Source organism: Bombus affinis, chromosome 2 (genome assembly GCF_024516045.1).
Source record: "Bombus affinis isolate iyBomAffi1 chromosome 2, iyBomAffi1.2, whole genome shotgun sequence".
Taxonomy (NCBI): Eukaryota; Metazoa; Arthropoda; class Insecta; order Hymenoptera; family Apidae; genus Bombus; species Bombus affinis.
This window is the reverse complement of record NC_066345.1, coordinates 829,969-844,266: the sequence shown is the minus strand read 5'-3', so window position 1 is coordinate 844,266 and position 14,298 is coordinate 829,969. Positions and strand designations below refer to the sequence as shown.

At 34.5% G+C, this 14,298-nt stretch overlaps 1 protein-coding gene and 1 long non-coding RNA gene across 6 annotated transcripts in view; one reads left to right on the top strand and one right to left on the bottom strand.

Moving 5' to 3' along the window:
• LOC126923852 (CCR4-NOT transcription complex subunit 6-like) overlaps window positions 1–14,298 on the bottom strand; it is a 407,221-nt gene that overhangs the window by 145,442 nt on the left and 247,481 nt on the right. For 3 of the 5 annotated variants that reach the window (XM_050737753.1, XM_050737764.1, XM_050737784.1), the window contains exon 2: window positions 2,631–2,687. The exons of 1 other annotated variant lie outside the window; for it this stretch is intronic. The gene's annotated coding sequence lies outside the window, so the exon portion shown is untranslated. Of the gene's footprint in view, window positions 1–2,630; window positions 2,688–14,298 lie in introns of those variants that run through there. One more of the 5 variants, XM_050737804.1, reaches the window with a different exon arrangement.
• Window positions 1–14,298, top strand: part of LOC126924062 (uncharacterized) — a 128,883-nt gene that overhangs the window by 112,935 nt on the left and 1,650 nt on the right. The gene's annotated exons all lie outside the window — the stretch shown is intronic.

Sequence of the window (14,298 nt, the reverse complement as noted above, 5' to 3'; positions counted from 1 at the left end):
CACTTTTTCATTTTCAATTTGCAAAGAAAAAGCGCGATTTTAAGAAAAAAGTATAAGAATTTTCCAACTATTAATCACTCGGACGAATGCAATTTCAACACTGTGAAAGAACATATAGTTGCAGATATATTTCATATTTTAAACCACAGTAATCTGATATTTACTGTGTAATTTATTTTTAATGTCTATACGGTAAATATAATATTACGTATTAACTTGGTATATGAATCCATATTTACATAACACCATTTAGTTTGGTCTCTTGAAAATTTCTTCCCCTTTTCCAACTATTTTAAAGAAACAATTCCACTTACAACTAGTGGCAAAGCACTTTGTACGTATTGTTTATCAAGAATAAAGTTCCTAAACGTTCAAATTGAAGAAACAAGTACAGCAGTGGTAAATATAAAAATTCCCGCACTATTAATCAGTTGTGAACAGATTGATACCAGAATATGGCAGTAATAGTTTATAATTATAATAGAATTTGTATCGTACGTGCAAGCAGAAGCACAATTTTAAAGTGTAACGATGCTTGATTAACAGAATCGATGATTCAGAGCGAAGGAAACTGTAAAAGAAAAAAGAAGGAAACGAAATACGAGGTATCAACGGCAGTTTTATGTGGTACGTAAATAGCATCTCGTAAATTCTTTATGGGCAAGGTACTGAAAGAAAATGTTGTCTATAAATTACACGCATAAAAAGGAACGAGTACGTGAGTGAAATAAATGGTACGCTAGGCGCTAGATTCGAAAATTGAAGAAAAATATAGAATCGGATTGCAGAGAAACTAGAAAAATTTAAGATCATCCAAGAAGATAAAATGAAATCTTTTGCTATAACAATCTTAAATCCGTAGACAAGTTCAACTTCATTGCGAGAGGATATTACAAAGATATATTACAAAGATCAACGAAAGATATATAATGCCAGGAACGTAAAAATGAAAGAAGATATCCGAATACACCAAATAGAGCAGCTTAAAGGAAAAGCGATGCAAAGAAACAGCACAATTTTACGAAATACAGTTAATTTGTCAAAAGCTACAGACTTTTTCTAATCCTTCTAACATACGTTGTATCGCGTTAATTCAAATTTAGTTTAATTGTACCGTGCTGTACTGCAACTTTACTATATACGACGAACTTTTATGCATTTCTCTTACGTATTTTGTTAACCGCTGAGGATGTTAAAAAGATGGTTGACCGTAAATAAAATAAATAAATAATAATAAATAAAAATTCGTAAGGTTATTGAAATTTTCCTAACAACATGGGAGATGAATTTTCCCTACACTTTGCTTCTATTATGCAGTTTTCTTACGTATTTTGTTAACCACTGACGATGATAAAAAGACGGTCGAGCGTAAATAAAAAAAATAAATAATAATAAATAAAAATTCGTAAGGTCATTGAAATTTTCCTAACAACATGTGAGATGAATTTTCCCTACACTTTGCTTCTATTATGCAGTTTCCTTATGTATTTTGTTAACCACTGACGATGATAAAAAGACGGTCGAGCGTAAATAAAAAAAATAAATAATAATAAATAAAAATTCGTAAGGTTATTGAAATTTTCCTAACAACGTGGGAGATGAATTTTCCCTACACTTTGCTTCTATTATGCAGTTTCCTTATGTATTTTGTTAACCGCCGATGATGATAAAAAGATGGTAGACCGTAAATAAAATAAATAAATAATAATAAATAAAAATTCGTAAGGTTATTGAAATTTTCCTAACAACATGGGAGATGAATTTTCCCTACACTTTGCTTCTATTATGCAGTTTTCTTACGTATTTTGTTAACCACCGATGATAATAAAAAGATGGTGGACCGTAAATAAAATAAATAAATAATAATAAATAAAAATTCGTAAGGTTATTGAAATTTTCCTAACAACGTGGGAGATGAATTTTCCCTACACTTTGCTTCTATTATGCAGTTTTCTTACGTATTTTGTTAACCACCGATGATAATAAAAAGATGGTGGACCGTAAATAAAATAAATAAATAATAACAAATAAAAATTCGTAAGGTTATTGAAATTTTCATAACAGCGTGGGAGATGAATTTCCATAGCGTCAACACGGAGTCGATCGTTATACGAGATCAGAACTCGTCTCTCTTCTTCGAATTCAATCCCTCTAGAGATCTTGTATGTAAGTCATATCATGTAGGTGTTGCGAGGTTGGCCGCTATTGTGCGTCGAGATTTATCGAGAGGCATGTAGCATCCACGCCTTTGGGACTCGACCCGCGCTCTTGTCGTGCTTGTCGTCAATGTCAGGAAGTGTATGTACATTTTTACGAATTCGTAACGAATTCACCACGTGGAATCTCAGTGTGTACGGCCGGTGAACGATTCGTTCAGCTGATACCGAGTGACATCCGGCGAGGCAACGCTCAACGTCATTTGTTACGCGAATGAACGTTCGGCATACATATGTATACTGCGTCGGATGACAATAAACCACTTGGAATTGCCTGGTAGGTTCCGCTGCGCAATCGGTCCTTGGCAATTTACATGGCTCCTATTTGATTTTTCTTCGCGCACAGTTCACTGTCTCGGGTCGAAAAACGAAGAAAAAGATGTGGACAGTTTATGAGAGAAACGGTACACTTACCTGCGGTGAGAGCGACCGAACGATACGCGATTTGTGAACTTCTTCAGGTAAACTCACCTGAAACATAAAAGGATAATCGTGAGTCAGATTTGGTGTATAAACAGATTTTCGAAATAAACGATCTTGTATCGTTTCAGGATTCTTATGTGTTCTTATGGATTCGTAACAGCGCAAGTTGAGTTACTTAATTTTGCTATGCTTAATTAACGTACTTAATTAGCACGTAATATGTATTTTATAATGAAATACTTGTAACGGTATGATAAATTGATATTGTTGCTTTGCGAGACGCATTGTTGAGCTGCAAATGATCGGAGGTACCAGGTGTCAAGCGTATGGATATTAAATTTCTGGCTGCATCTTTACTGCCAGTCAATGATATTTAAAACCTGATTCATTGATCTAATTTCATTTAATTAGTTTAATGTAATTTAATTTAGTTTAATTTAATTTAATGTAATTTAATTTATTTCGGTAGAATCTGAATATCCATATTTTTTTGGAAAGATATACGCGGTTGGAAAGATCGTCAAGTGGTTTCTATGTAACACAATTCTGTTATATGTATTTACCGAGGTCAGTTGCACACAGTGCACTGCGTGTAACGTTAATTATATCGGAGCTGGCTATCCTGCACGATTTATTGGAATCGGTTAATTCCCATAACAGCACCAGCAAATGAGCAGCAATGTGTAAACGAATCGCTTATGCCTGCAATTGTACCAATTAAATTACAAAGTCCTGTGCTTGTCCGGTCACGGTGAATTAAAGTTGAACTCGATGGACTATCTGCAGTTTTAAAGCATCTCTAATTTCGAAACATGTTTCTCATATTTATATATATGTTTGCAGACAGAAATTTGAACATGGTTTTACGCTGAAATTCTATTTCTATGTAATATATGTATTTAATTTTAACGCTAATTAGGAATATTTATTCAGGGACAACCTCCAATTTCGAAATATTCTTTTCATATTACGTTTGCAATCGGAAATTTTAACACGGCTTTGGAATAAAATTGTACCCATACAGGGTGTGCCAAAAAATCGTGATACAACCGGTCGATAATTTTACGTGGAAAAGTAAGTCGACAAAAAGAATAGCATTTTTTCCTTCGAGGTTTTATTTCCGGAAAGAGTTGAAAACCTACCAGGTATCCGTGTACTAACTGAAAGTTGCGATTCATATTAATCACGAAACTTGTCTTTTTGCTCGTATCTGTATTATTAAACGAGAACAACGAAACGATAATAAAATGATTCGTAAAATGTATTGATCTTGTCCTTATTTAGGAAACCATTCAAATTAAATACAAAATGAATGAAAATGATAATCGAGGCGGCGGACAAGGTAAGATAACAAGAATAACAGAAAGCAAATCGTACTAATACATATTTACGTTATGTACAGTATATGTATATTAGGAACATTTATAAAAGAGATAAAAGAAATTTGTAATATGATTTTAAACGACAGTGTAGGACAAGTTGCTTGAAATAAATTAACGTGTAATGTCAGGCAGACTTAAAATTAGACGATTCCAGTTGAAGGTAGTAAGCATTATTAAACGATATTTTTGGCAGAGATGTAAGCCTTTTATATGATAATCGAATGAAATACTGGACAATGCGCTTTGAACGCGTAAAAAGGATTAGAGAATGGGATAATGAAAAGAATTTCATGAGATAATTAAGTCTATTACGAGAGCAGCGTCGTTTAATTACTAATCTACTTTCGTCACAGATTTTTCTCAATTCATGAAAAGTACTAGCTACTTCAATACAACTTTGCTTTATTTGGATACGAACAGGTTTCATCGCAAATTTTTCAAATGCAGAATTTTATATCGATCCAAATATGGAGAATACGGTACTGACATGTTAAATACACAAAAATACTAAAATTGTCTACAAGAAACTCTACGTTACTAAATGCAGTACACTTTGTTAAACTGTCGTTAAAATGATTTTAAATTCAAGCGAAACGTATAAAAGTGTGATCTAAATTTTCATATACATATATTTATAAGTAAAAGTATTCGTTTCACTCTTCATTTCATTCGTATGGATTTGTTAATCCAACTATACAAATTTATATGTGCAGGTGTATAAACGCAATTCGTGTAATTTACATTTCATTCGGTAATTGTATAATATCGGAACAATAATAAAAACCAATTTTACGGAATTGAAATGGATTAACTCGAAGGATCAAATGTTTCAAATAACTTTATCACGAACAATTTAATTTTTTAATATTTAGGTATTAATGTATGTTTTATGATTTCAATTATGATTAAAATATTAATAAAGAATTTAATATAATAGAAAAATGATGAATCAATTAATTGGTGTTATCTATAAAATTAAACTTAGAAGCATAATTATTAGTATAAATGGAAATTCATATTAATCAGTTATATATATTAGTATATAATTAGTATAATTAAAAATTCAATTCTTCTTATTCAGACATCCAATGAATTTAGAAAAATAATAATAAATTGTACAATTTAGAATGACATCCTAACGTTAGTATTTAACCAACTGCCCATAAATTAAATTTTAGTTTTAATTCAATTGAAACAATTATCATGTGAAGTTCTTTCAACTATAGTAAGCATAAATCAACGATTTTTTCCACAAATTTTTCTTAATTACAGTAATAACGTTAGCTGTTATGTTGCTAATATTAAAAAAGTTAAAGGTTTTATCATTTTTTATGTAATTTTATACCAAGTCATTTATCAGTTACATGTTCTAATTTCTTAAATTTCTTTTAGAAATACACAAATAATAATTGTAATAATAATAATACATGAGTATTAGGTCGTCCGAAAAGTTTCTTTCGTTTTATAAGGAAATTATGCACCAACATAATAATAGAAACATAACGAAATAGATTCAATGAAATAATATAAAACAGAAATTGTTGTTCATCTATTATCATCTTATGAAACAAAAGAAACTTTTCGGACAACCCAATATAAATAATTTTGTGGCAAAGTGTATTTTTAATTTCTTTGATAAATCAGATGAACCATACTCTATGGATGTATGTAGACCTTCGTGACTGACTGTAAATAGCAGTTACGTATTGCTTCAACCGCTTTGCGATATAATATATTTCACGTTCGACTATGAAAGCATTATTCCGCGATATAGAATCTCTAGTATGAGATCCGCATTCGATAACAAACAGGTGTTGAGAAAGGCTGTACGCAACAAGGTATCCCGTGTAAGCACGTAGTAATGATACAAGTGGTAGTAGATAGAAAATCCTGGTGAGTTTAATCATTGTCGTTACTGCTAGAATTATACTATTTATTTCGATCGACTAAGTTATATATGTTAACGTATAATGCAGCACTTAATATTAACACGAATCGTTATTCTTTCCCCGCACAATTCTTTCTTACAAACGTGTCATTTTGGATGATATAATGTTTCAAATAATATTTCAAGAATTAGAGTACGATAGAGAAGCTTATTTTAATATTGGCAAGAAAGAATTTATACAAATGAACAATTTGAATACGGTACACAAATTAATGCATATATGTATAAGTTACAAATAAATAAATAAACTTTCTATTAAGCAAATTAAATTGTACACAGAAATTAATACAAGCTAGATAAATAAATACACGTATGTATCTGCATTTACACGATGCAACACACGACGTATTATGCAGCGTTAAAAATTCAATTCGAATAGAAATTTAAATACTTTGCAGCACATGATTTCCTTATATTATTCTGCGTCAATAAGATGAATTTAATGAAAAGAAGATAATGTTAGACGTAGATTTCTAAGCTGATAATAATAACCCAGGGAATATTATGTCAGAAAATTAGAATGATTTATTGTATTTATCTACTTCTCCAAGTAGACTGCACCAAACCACTATTTCCTTGCAAGAATCGTATTTAATATTTTCTCCTTTCATATATAGAAGCAACAGCAGACTACACGAATCCGCAATCCGGAAGACGTACGATCAATATAAGATTAATACGATCCAGCGAGAGGCATAAAAAATTGTTGATAAATTGGAAAACGGGAAGATCCGATTACTTATTGCTAATTTCATGTAACTTTCAGACAGACGAAGTGTTACGTAATGCATTTGCTCGTGACACGGGTGCATGCTTGGACGCATGTATCACCCAACGACCTTATGAACTTCTGCAAGTTGTTTCAAGACTGAATGAATGCCAGCACGTCTAAGAAAGGCGTGGCCAGGCAATAGTCGAGTCACGATTTATCTCGAGTACGGTCTCGAAAATGATTTTCTCCGATATCGTATCTCCGTCTATGAGGAAGCAACTTTCTCGTATAACGTGACAGCCAGATATCTAACAATTATAGGACACATCGAATGTCGGTTGGCAGCCTCACCTTGCAAAAGTTAGCTTGTTGTATTGCAGATACTCGAGTCGCAGTACGTACATATCTCTTTCGCTATATTATCGATTTTAATTCTGACATTCGTAAATGTTCGTTTCCGAACTCTTGCTATCTTCGATAAGGTCGTTTCGAATGCAGAATTCGGAAAAACTAAGCATCGACGTATGAGTCTCCCGGAAGACAAACCGATCACTTCGTATCCGTTTTTCAATTTCATTGCACGAGTGCGTGATTAATGTTGAATTTTCGAAAAACAAATTAGTTACCTCCGTGAGTTCATTTATAACAGGAAGATGACAAATAACAGGAAATTCTAAGAGAAATTAAAAAATTAGTGTTTGCAATATCATCACCTTTTTCTGCTTTCCAATTTATAGAGTTGATTAATGTGGCTCCTAAACGGCTCATACATCATCTACATTTATCGTATTCGTGTATTCGAAGCATTAAACGGAAGATTAGTTAAAAGCAATTTGATTGTAATTTAACCCCTTAGCACACAATGACGTCTGGAAGACGTCATTTCTCTCGTATGTCATTTTAGACGTTGACGTCCTTGAGACGCGAAGGATTGTACATAATTTCATGTTTAGCGATGTCAAATGGTCCTGTTTCGTTTATATGTCAACGAGTTAAAGAGAGAAACATAAGCTAATGCTAGTTTGCTTGTAAATAATAAAACACAATCTTCCAGCATTAATCCTTCGATTCCTATAACTCGAATTACGATGCTGTCTGGAGTATTTTGTGAATTTCTCTTCGTCTGAAATACAATCTTCTTCTTCTCGCTTTTACTCGCAAATTACAAACTCTTTTGTACCATGTCTCATTATTCTAATGGACAGTAACAAACTCTAACTCAATACGAAACGTGTTCCTTCTATATCAAAAGATTCCTCGTTGGTATCGCTGGATGCAAGTACAACGGACACTTAAATATCGCAATAATACGATATAGACCTTATATGTACAAATATAATTTACGTAGATATATTCTGCCTCACATCGTATCAGCAAAATCAATCAATTAACACGACGCATGATTTCATCCACGTGGAGCAAGGGTCTCATTGCAACTAAACGATGGTTGCTGTTTAACTAAGCTCCTCGTGTGTATACGATGTTCACATCGGCCAACAATACCAGTTTTTACCAAAGTGTTTCCAGAGTGTTCCAATAAGCTTGCACTACACTTCGCTGATAGCGAGTCACGAGGTCGACGTTTCCCTTCGCCGTCCAATTACATTACCCTATCGCATCGCGGACTGCGAGGTTCCTAGCTTCCGCTAGGAATAACGTTCCTGAAAGAAGAAAACGCGAGGAATCTTGGCGTTGCAGGTTGCAAGTGTCATCTAACGAGTCATCTGCGGTTCGTCGAGGAAAAATCGTATATTCAGTGGAATGAATGCCAGCACGTCTGAGAAAGGTGTGGTCGATCGGCTGGCAGCCGGCAGCGGGGTCACGATGATATATCTCGTGCGAGGTACGTTCTCGAAAATGATTTTCCGTGATATCGTGTATCTCGAAGTGGATGAAGGGAGGCAGCGGAAGAAGGCGCGATCGAGGAAGGCGAAACACATAGAGAGACAACTGGGAGAAGGGGATTAGAGGCAGCCAGCATCCAAAGAACTGGCGTCGTTCGACTCGCACTCGGTGGTGCACTATCCTAAGAGCATACTGGTGATTACGTCAAGCGACCGTTATTTCTGCCGCAACCCTGCGCACTATGGATAGTTACGTGCCAGATGGCCGCACATATTCGAGGTGTGTCCGGCTAATATGACTGATTGCAATCTCCGCGAGAGAGTAAGCCGAGGTCCGCGACAGCCGGCCGGCTAGCTCTGACCAACTGGCTGTTGGTAAAGTGGCAGCCAGCCGCGTGCAGGTCCATCCGTCGCAACTTGGTCGGGATTCGTTGCATGCCTGTTGATTCTTGCCGTAGCTTGTTGGCAACCTGCGATGCCCCGAGCAGACGTGCTTTAATAAATGGAGTCCAGCCGAGGTTACAACCTTCATCAGCCAAGATACACCTGATAGCATCGGCAATCTCGACACACCGCCCAGTACCATTACCGAACCGTCTACTGTGCGCTTTTGCTACGTACGTCCAACATGCGACCTGTTTCTAGATTCGTCTGAGTACGTAGCTATTATCTTTCTGCTGTATATTCGACGATTTCAAGGAGACTATTGATCACTAGCTTATCTGCATTAATCGCCTGAGGATACTTGCTGTCTGCTTTGCTCAGAATTGAAAGCGAAGTGGCTCAGTGAAAATGTTTATTTTCTGTGTCATTCGTAAAGATCTGGTGCGATGCTCGGTGAAATCGAGGCAGAAATCGCGAGAGTGCTTGTTAGTTTCTGAATTTGGTACAGTAGGATCTCGGTTATCCAAACACTCGAATAATATCGAGCAAGACAAATATCCTAAATCTGCTTAAGTATGGCATACTCTTTGTATATTTCTCGATCAAGTTACCAGCCTCGATTCTTCGTTATATGTGTAAGTGACGAAGAAATTATTGAAAGAATTAAAGGGAAATTTAACTGTAGCGGAAGCAATGACAATTTGGATGTTATTCCTATGAATAGTATTCAATATAGTATTGGGTTGTAACATAAATTCGTCATCTTTTTGTCATATCATCAAGCAGAGGAAATGGGACGAATATACATACGCTACAATATAATATAACGAGTCCAGAAGTATTCATAGCAGCAGAAACAACGAGTAGATGGTATGAAAGATAAAAGGAAAGAAATCTGAAACATTGTTCCAGTAAAATAACAGTTAATCAAGCGTCTACATTACAAAAAAGAAAGAGCAATGCAAGAGGTTATTAAAGTGAAAAGGGGGCAGTCTGATCATTAGTTGAATATAGGTAAATTAATCTCATTCTTATTCATGCTATTCATTTTCTCCAATCCAATTCTTAATGGACCGATGTATGTATCTCATTGTTCTTTGTATTAATAATAAATATTGTATTAAACAAAATAAGATAAACATATTGAATAATTTTTTGATTGAACTTTTGATTTCTTGAAATTATTCAACATTACATAATTTCTAGCACAATTAACTGATACATTTCCGATCCAATGTATCTTCTGCATTGTTCTTGTACCGATTTGATTAATAAACGTCGCACAGCGATGGAGGAAGGAAAATTTAAAATTGGTAGCCTGCGACTAACTTTTGTATCAAATATTTTCTACGATATTGGTCACGATAATCTATTTTGGGACTTATATTACATTCGTTCGTTGCTTTTGTCAAGTATGATCCCATTTTGCAAAATTATTGCGTCTTTTCGCATAGCTTCTCTGTTAAACGTTCGTTTGTCCGCCGCTGTATCTCGAAACAAAATAACGTAAATATATTATCTATTTGTTTTCTATATTTCCGGAACTGTTGAATATTAAATAACTTTTAGCGCAATTTACGAATACTTTTTTTGATCGAGCGTATCTCCCGGCAATGCGTTCCAAAGCCATAAATCACTAACAAACTTCGGCAGCTCTGCAATGCACATTCACGCGCGCGCTACATAAAATTGAACTGTACGGAATAATGCAGTCGCCTGAATTTCTCATTGATTTACGGCCACGCGATTCTGCAGTTCTTTCAGCGTAATCGACGCAACGGATTTTTCCCGATTTAACGTTTCAATCACCGCTGTTTATTTTTACAAAACGTAAATTCGAGCGAAACCAGGCGACCAAAACCGCGAATGTAAATCCACTGAATTATTTCGCTATACGGATTCATTCGTTAATAAATTTTATGATCACGCAATAAACCGTGCAGCAGCACACCCGCGGAATAGCAATGTGATAAGCTTCTTTGCAACAGATTTATATAATATCTGCGTGTTTGAGGTTATACGTAGAATGTTTAGTATATATTCTGCAATCATGTAGAACTATACAATTAATTTTTTTATATCCGTCGCTTGGTGCAAGAAGCGCAGTATGACATATTTTTGCAAAAATGAGTTAATCCCGCTGTTCAATATGTAAACAACTGTATATTCTATATAAAAAGCGACAATTTCAAATTCTATCTAGAAGAGACTATAATGGCATTTGTATACAGAAATGTAAACATTTTTCATAAAATAAACCTTCCGCAAAAAATACTCAAAAAATATTCAAAACACAAATGGTATAAGCTTCGATTTTCTCTTTTTACATTAGAAGAGCAGAAATTATTTGAACATGAATTTTTTCTTCAATAAATAAATACTGATATTGGTACTTCTTGCACAAAATCATTGATCTATATCATACATAATTTTCATAGTATTAAACTAACAAATCGTGTACGCCTAGAAGACACAATTATCAACGTTGCTATATTTTAACGACAATCCTTGAGTCCATTTTTATCTTACTCTCGCTCGTTATTTTGTAACGTTAAACTTAATAGAAAATATTATATTGTATAATATAACAATATAATAAAATAATATTATATAATACTGTGGTATCGTAAACTATTATGATTAGTTTATTGATGATAAATGGATTAAACAGATGTTAATTAAATAGAAAACAATGGTTATTTAACATGAATTAATGGCAACAAATAATTAAAAAAACTAGATAATTAATTAACAATTCTCGTCAACGCAAATTCAACTCACTCTTAACAACGTTAACAACACTATCTCGACAACGCAATCCGCACTCTTCGACTTCTCAACTCATACTGTTGTTAATTCGTTTATTGTCCCCTAGCAACCCCTTGTCTTTTGTCTTAGCCTTACTACGCATATGCTCAGCAACCGCTTGTTTATAATTCACACCTCAGCAACTGCTTGTTTATAATTCACACCTCAGCAACCACTTCTTTACATCCGCCCCAGGCCCCTCGTCCACGATACTACAATACGCTTACATAAAAGTACTATTAAATGAAACAAAAGACGTGTATCGGTCCATAAGTCAACTTATAGAAGACTGAAATAGAAAGAAACTCAGATTGTTATGCCTTGGAGTGTCGACACTGTTTTGATTCGCTATGTTTAAAAGGTAAACGAACTCAAGACAAAACTATCGCCGTTATTTGTAATCGTCATGCGGAGTTACATTTGAACTTCTTGTAATACCACTGGTCGATACAAATAGACGAACGTGTTCTCTAGGACGATCAATATAGCGAATCTTTATAGCGAGTCATACAGTCGAATAGTAGAGTCGAACAGTAGCATTGAGCGAGCAACGATAACGAACGACATACACTATCTCTGTACTTGTACTTAACACGTTCGTCGCCACGTCACACATATCTATGTGACGAGTATACTTCCGTGGAGCGTCAGTCACCAAAGTATGGGTGACGCTCTTCTTGTTCGAGTTAATTAAATATAGGATATTATATATAGAATACACAACATAAAAATATTAAAAACACATTATACCGTACTTTTTATTAATTTATATTCTGGATAAAATATTACATTGTGCTATATCGTATGGTATTTGTTAAAACATTCCAAACACATTTGGGGCGATTTTGGGCACTTCGAACAATAGTCGTAGACTCCGTCATCGCTACTTTCCTCCCTTTCAAATATATTTTCACACTGTTTACTGAACATTTTGAGGATGAAAAAATCACCGATGTACGTCTCACAAGTATGCTTCTCGACTAAATGAAAGATCTGAGATATCCGCCAGGAGATCCCTCGGAATACTCTAGCTGAAAAGCTTATCGCTTTCCCCATTTCAGAACTAAATAACCTTTTCTTTACAATGGATCGAAGACGATAAACAATGAATCGAAGGCGATAAACAATGAATTCCCGCTTGTCGCTCTATTTACGTTCTGCGTACCAGCGGTCGGATTTGGGTCCCGCAGGAAACTTAGCCGAATCAGCTGGGCGACCAACGTGTTAATATGATTTGAATATAATTGACTATTACATTTTTATCACTCGTATCTTTATTAAACAAATATCCATAAAATTAATATCCACCTCGGATGTATTTGAAGTCTATTAATTGCTGTATAAATGTTACAACAGATACAATGGTGTATAAATGCCTTTTGTAGTCACTGTGAGTATCTTTACTAAAGAGAACAATAAATTTCTTCGTGTCATTATGTCGTGGAAGCGTCTGGAAGAAATATAGCGTGTTTCCAATATTACCCAATGCTCTTACAAGCAATTTATCACTGCTCGAGTTGCATTGCGGTTGGTAATAAAGGTTTACGTCTTCATGGTACACGTGTAACTTGTGTTGATGCACCACTTGTTGCTATCTCCGATTAACAGAATAGTAGTTTACGGAAATCATAATATTCCAATATGACATCCAATCTCTGTTAATTTCATCTTAAACTGGGACTACAGCTTGCCAGATGTTTGCTAACAATCATAGTGCAGCAAAGTAGAACAAGTTTCAGACGCTGTTACGTAATCTGGTGATTGTAAATTTCATACATTAGGAAATGTAGAGCGATTAATCAGTTTCTTTATGGAACAGTTCGATGATTATTTGAAAGTACACGTATTATGGATACCATCGAAATTAATGTAGCTCGTTTTCTTTCTCGTAATCTCCATCGAGAAACTGTAAAATGATTAATGTATCGTACAACGCGTCTTAATAGGCTTTTTTACTACGTGTGTTTCTATTAACTTTTTAAGCAATGTCTGCTGTTGCTTGCTAGCACGGTGACATTAGTTCGTATAGCGGGCAACTTCGAACCCTGTTACGGTATAACGATAAATTGAAAAAAGGATATATGTTACGCTAGTGCAAGAAAATATTTCAACACATACCATGAAAAACCTCTATGTATAATATGTATATATCACGAATACATTGTAGGTTTCGAAATTTCAAATTTATTGTACGTAAAATCTTTTCATAGATCCTTTGTGGAACTCCTCGATAAAGGAATTAAATTATGAAAATGTAAACTGTCAGAATATGATTACGATTAGTAATATCAGAATGATAAACTGCTCAATCAAACACAGCAATGTCGTGTCTAGATTTTAACAGAATCTAATTTTCCAAAAATATAAGGCAACGTTATATATTGTGTTACGTATAATGTTTATACGTGTTTTTCACAACAGTGCATCTTCGTACAAACGTGAAACCAAGTCTGTGAAATGTGACGGTGCTTATCTCGACAAAACAAAATGGATCGTACGTAATTCGACAAAATAATATAAAGCAAAAGACGTTGTGCGTGTATTATTTCCTCATAAATATCCTCATAACCCAACATAATTC